Source organism: Phoenix dactylifera, unplaced genomic scaffold (assembly GCF_009389715.1).
Source record: "Phoenix dactylifera cultivar Barhee BC4 unplaced genomic scaffold, palm_55x_up_171113_PBpolish2nd_filt_p 000809F, whole genome shotgun sequence".
Lineage (NCBI taxonomy): Eukaryota > Viridiplantae > Streptophyta > Magnoliopsida > Arecales > Arecaceae > Phoenix > Phoenix dactylifera.
The window spans coordinates 61,784-68,416 of NW_024068176.1; positions in this window are offsets into that span (position 1 = coordinate 61,784).

Sequence of the window (6,633 nt, forward strand, 5' to 3'; positions counted from 1 at the left end):
CAAATGTAACTCCCACTATTTTCTCGAATCCCTCACACTCCCCTGGTAGGGAAACGAAAATCCCACACGACTAGGGTTTCTAATGGGTACTGCGATCCCACCGATTTACATGCCACCTCACCTAACAGTTATTGGTGACACATAGATGGATGAGTGTACAACTCTTGTACAATGCTTCTCAAGCATGTTGCAGTGCAACTTGGTCTCTAAGCCATGAAGACCTCACCTAACAGTTATTGGTCCCATTTCTTAGTTAAGTCAGACCCACCGTATAACCGTAGGAATAAAGTCGTCATTGGGTCCTCACCTAACAGTTATTGGTGCCCAACCCCACCTTTATCCTACAACATCTCATGTCTATAGAGAGGTCCAGCCCCCCGATGCAACTTGACCACTGTGTCCAGCCGAGACAAATCAACATCAGAAAGGCCTTAGCAGCTCTACTACAGTGGAAGACCTATTGACTTAATATTGGTTAATCAGGTCTTAGTGTTTGCAACTTGAGCCCTTCATAAGAGGTAATCGAACAATTGGCCAGGTAAGCAGGTGGGAGGCTCCCCTTACTCAGAGAGTAAGGTCCTAATTAAGTAACCACCTTTCATGCTTTCCTAGACACCAATTAGATCAATTAATCTAATATGACTTGCTCATGTCGGTTCACTCTCGACTTGATTGAGGAGGTTTTGATTTAGGTCTCAATTGGGTTTGCTACATCATATGTAAACCTATCTACCCGACTCGCATTCACATCACATGCAAACGGCTCATCACAGGCAGTTATAATCGCAGCATCAAATTAAAGCTAAACTTTAAATAGGTGATGATTATGGATTCTAATTAGGTCGTATTACAAGCACATGCACATCAATCGATCAAGTGGTCTTCAACTCTTGAATTGGTTCCAAGCCTCCTTGATTCGATCCTTGATCAACTCTTGATCCCATCGCCATCAACCGCTTAGATCACCTTTCATCTCATGCCTTTGCTTCAACTTGATCGTTGATGTACATCACATCACAGAAATACAACCAGATGTAAAATAAAAATAAAAATAAATTACATCTCCTTTTAGGAGGCACGCAGGCCTCTCAAAACATCAAATAAGATGCATGCAAGCATCTGAAAAATTACATGACATCGCAGATCACATCGCAGGTCATTACATTTGATACCAAAAGGGTTTGAATCCTATGATCATCACCGTATGCAACAATTATAATTTTCAGATCTGAAAACTAACTGATTATATCATGACATAGGTCGCTGATCATGCTAATCATGATTCTAAACTTTGTAATCCCATTAACAATGCAATTAGAATCATCTTTTTATCACATAAAAATCAGCATGCAAAAAATCAGCACCCCTGAAAAATCTGCATGCAGAATTTTTCAGCATGCATGATCATTCAATTTTCAGATCTAATATGCCTTTAAATATTTAATTCTTACCTTAATCTACGAAGCCTAGGCTCTGATACCACTATTGGGAACCCGCCCATGCCGCTGATATTTCAAAAATAAATCAGGTGGCAGCGGAAGAGGCATGTGCGGGATCGACGTTCATCGCATGAACGTTGTTTCGAGACCTTTCGTAATTAGGTAAGAATTAAAACTTTTAAAACTAATAGGAAGATCAAATCTTCACCTTGCGCGGGTAGATGATCACCGCAAATCTGAATTCGTGGTTTTTGGAAGAGGGTTCGCTTGAAGCCGTTCAAACATCCGGCCTCTACGGGTATCCACACGAAGTAGGATCCGATCCAAGCTCTCTATCTCACCGGGGTGCTAGCTCCCTTGCAGAGATAGCTTTGATGGCTGATCTCCTCTCTTTCTTTCAACTCTTGAAAGTGCTTGAGAGGAGGAAGAAGAAGAAGGAAGAAGAGGAAGAAGATGAGCCCCTACGCAGCCTTCTTCTGTTGCTTGCGCTGGATGAAGGAAGGGAAGGGGAGGAGGCCGCCAACACTTGGAGAGCTTCTACCCTTGCTTGCGGCTGCAACTAAGAGAGGAAGAGGGTGGCCACGGCACAAGAGGAAGAGGATTCCTATGCTCTAGGGCGTCGGCCTCATGGTCCTTTTTATAAGCATCAAGGGCTCCTCCAAAGTAGGAGCCCTAGATGATTTTCCAAAGAGGGAGGGCGCCGGCCCTTCTTCATGCCGCACACAAGGAGAGGAGGAGGGGCGTGATCCCTCCTTCTTGTGATGCCCTAATCCTCTTCTAAAGAGGATTGGGTGCCTCTCTTTTGGTTTGATCCCAATCCAATTAGTTAGCCAAATTGGGTTCAATCTATGCTAGTCCTAATCCAATTAGGACTTGAATGAACCATGACTCAATTGAACTCTTCAATCCTAATCCAATTAGGAGTCATGTTGATTCATTAGATTATTAATTAATTTAGACTTAAGGAATCCTAATCCAATTAGAATTTGTTTAATTCTAGTCCTATCCAATTAGGACTCTAATTTGAATCCAAAGTCCTAATCCAATTAAGATTTCTAGGAATCCTACTCCAAGTAGGAATCCAATTTTGATTCAAAACTCCTAATCTCATTAGGATTGAGGAATCCTATTCCAAGTAGGAATCCCAGTCCTACTCCAACTAAGATTTCCAGTCCTAATCCAATTGGGACTCTAGGAATCCTATCCGAAGTAGGACTCTTGTTTTAAGTCCAATTAATTAATTCCCTTTGTTCCTTCTTCAACTTCTTATCAATCAAATTGATTACTCGTGATTCCTAATCACGATTTCAACCATCGGATCGGTCAATACTTCTAGTGTGTGTGACCCCATAGGTTCTATTCTGACTGGTAGTGAGATATATTGTGATCTCTATCACTATATCATTGAAAACTCCTTTCAATGGGTTGGAACGGTTCCAACTCAACTCATTAGGGTTCATCGATCATCGAGATAATCCCTATGAGTCCCACCATCCACCAGTGACACCTAGCAGCATATAGTGGCTACCCAGCAGAATGGAATGATGAACCTCTAGGTGCAGTTAACATGTGATACAGTCCTACTATCGTGGATTCCTACAGGACGGAGGTCATGGACAACTCGTCAAACCCCATCGTCTGTCATATGTCAAGATTTATTCGACTTGAGTTCGATAGTGGAAAACTCTTTTTCCACTTTATATTACTGCCCTGGCCAAGGTCTTAGAACTCAGTCTAACAAATCACATAGGATCACTCCTCTTCTATCAAGGTCGATAGATTCCTTATAGGTGCATACCCTACTCCTACAGTGAACCTACTGCAGCCAATCTACACTGCATGGACCCATATGGCTAGAGACCATGTATGTGTGCAGTCAAACTACAATAACCTCACTGTGAGTAGCCGAAGCACCGCAGGTCAAAGGACCAGTCACACTACTGCAACATCAAGCAAGTCACTGACGAGTGGATAGACATCCAAGTGACTTCTTGTCTTGGTCACGCTCAGTACCCTTGTTCTCTAACAAGCACCTGCACTATCACTTCAGTGTCCCTACACTGTGGACTCAAGTCTCGTCCATCCAGAAGGAAAGTGATCTGTGCACTGATCGGATCGATCACCGTCCTCGTGATGATCCATTGATCAGGAGCATTTAGAAATTAATCACCAATGATACATGGCTCAAATTCTCAACTCTTGAGAATATGTATCATCATCTTATTAATTCCTTGGACGATTCATAGACACATAAACAATATGAATGAAAAGATGTCTTTTATTTATTCAATAATAAATAGTCAAGTACAAAATTATGTCCCTAGAATCAACAATGTGTCAGCCAAATTGGCTTCTAGGGCATACATCTAACATGGGACTCTTCGGCGTTGGGAGGTTGAACGTTGAAGAAGTTTGAGCTGCAGTCATTGATGTTGGATTTGAATGCAAGACCCTCGGATGAGAATTTGTTTGCTGGGAAGGGAATTTGAAGATGAAACGATCGGATGTTGAATGCGGCTTGGAATTGAAGAGCCGGTTTGCATGTGCTGGGAGGTCCACTGTCGGTTGGGAAGCTGAGATTGAAGCGTTGCTGTTCGTTGGAAGCCACGGACGGTTGGAAGACACTGGGAAGCTCCTCACGCGTGCTCTGTTCGTTGGGGAGTTACTGAGGTGGGATGCAAGAAAGAGCCAGTTTGGGAGCGGATGAGACACGGGGTGGAGGTCGTGAGATGCCATGCGAACGGCTTGGGACGCTTCAAACGGATGGGGAATGAGATGGTTGGATTGATTCAGATGGCCGAAATTGGATGCTGGGATATTGAATGCGGACGATTTGGTAGCTGTTGGGAAATTTGTTGACCTCGAACTGCCGAACATTGGGTTCAAACCCAGCGTTATTGGATCTTTTGAATTACTTGCACTCAGACACAAATAAAACATTACTTAATCAATTTTATTAATAAAGATTAGCTCTAATATTAATTATGATAGTATGAAAATTATACTTTTGTACTCTCATCAACTGCGAGCCAAGTCTCCCTCGACCTCAGGCACTACCTAATGACATCCCGACCAAGTTTGGAATGCCCCGCTGCGTCGACCGCGAGCCAAGACTCCCTTGACCTCGGGCACTACCTAATGACGTCCCGACCAAGCTCGGGATGACGTCTCGAACGGAAATCCGACTACAGTTCGAGATGCCTAAGGCAGACACTACAGATCGAAGGGCACTCAAGCCTGTAAAAGCTCCCGATTCTAACGGCCGAATAATAGCTCGACCTCGGCCGCACTACAACTAGATCCGAGCCCGGAGACTTAGTAAAATTCCTCAAAAAGCGTCGGAATCAGATTCAAAAGTGAACGACGCGCAAAGTCTTGCCCAAATGATCAAAGACAAAGCTTCGTAAATAACACAAGCAAAGACAAGTTCGAAAATGCAACAAGATTCATACCAAATGACGAAAACATATATTTCATTGATAACAAGCCTTGAGGCTAAGTATAAAGATGCTGGTCATGAGGTCGGCCCGTTTAACCGTATAATGGTTTCGGCGGCCAACCTCATTTACAAATGACAATATAAAAAAAAGAAGAAGAAAGGAGAATCTCAGGCCGCCTTGGAAGTAGTGGTGACCTCGGCACCGGCCTCGGAGCAGTCTGCTGGAGCAGCCTCGGGAGCAGCCTCGGAAGTCACTTCAGGAGCTACCTTTGAAGCTTCACCAGATGGGATCTTGCGAGCGACCTCAGGAGCCGCCTCGGTCTTTGCCTCGACGGCTATAGGGGCGGGACTCTCGGGCATGCTGTCATAATCAACGACCTCGTTTGCATTAGTGGTCTTGAACAAATGAGGCCGAAGATTGCTGAAGTTGAGCTTGGGGCAAAGCCTAAGCACTTGGACCCGAAAGTCCTCGAAGCTGCAGATGAGCCCATCGACCGCCTCCTCCTCCAGCTCTTCTCGGTACTCGGCTGACTCGCAGAAAATCTGCACTGCATTTCCAGCTGGCTCCATCGCTTTCTTCTCTCGAGCCTTAAGTTGCTCAACCTTTAGCCGGAGCATCCCCGCCTCGTATTTCTGGCCTGCGATCTTAGACTGGGTGTCGGCTAAGCATGCCTCAACAGCACGAAGAGTCGACTTGGTAAGGGTATGAGAGGCTTCCTTCTCCTCAAGGCGCTCAGCCTTGAGCTTGAGCTCGGATTCAGCGGCCTCTGCCCTTGCGATGGATTCCTTCAGCCTGGCCTCGGCCTTGGCAAGCTTCTTCTCCACGACCTCCTGTCCTCGCTGGCTCCTCCGAGCCCGGTTTTCGTAGTCAGCTGCTGCGGAGGCTAACATGTCAATCTCGTTGAGGTGCTATGAGGAAGAAAAATAAAGGTTAGCCGAGATTGAGAACTTCGAAAGATATGAAAATGAAAGCATAAGAAGAGCTTACTCGGACAGCAGAATAGTAGGCCTGCGCAACAAATTCGCCGATCTCGCCAGCTTCAAGTTCAGCTCGGTCGGCTGGAAGCTGCGCGCAACGGACGACCTCGCGGGCAACTTCGCTGTTGTGGACGAACGAGTCATCCTCGAAAATCAACCACTCGGTGTAGTAGGGCCTCCTCTTAGGGCAATCGTCAACCCCTGAAAAGCTCGGGAGATTGAGTCTCGAAGAGCTCGGCAAAGGAGCGTGGGAAGAACTCGGGACCCCGAGACCGCTGCCCGGCTCAAGTCCCGAGCGCCGCAGACGGATGACCTCGCGGATTCTTGAAGGGCCATAGGTCGGGCGAGCACGGGCCGTTGATTCCTCTACGGCCTCAGCAGGAGCTACGCGCTCGGCGGGGGGAGCCTCTTTCGATTTAGACTTCCCCACCTTCTTCCTACTGTTCTTCCAAACGAGCTGGGAAGTCTCAGCTTCAAAATCTTCAACCTCCACAAGGGCAGAAGTCGAGGCCGGCCTAGACCTCTTCCTAGGCATGAGGTGAGCTCCATCGGCTTCGGCTGCTCTTTTATTGTACCTGGCGAGAAGAGCCTCGTCGCTGGACACCATCCCTGCGATCTCTGAAAAAGAAAAAAGAAACTCAAGTCTCAGACTAACCCCAAAAAGAGAAAAAAGAATAAAAAAGCGGAAGTAAAGCGAAGGGAGACAAAATGAAGGGAGGAGCAGTACAACCACCCTTATCCTCAGAGCACGCCGAGCTCAGGCCGACGTTTATCAGA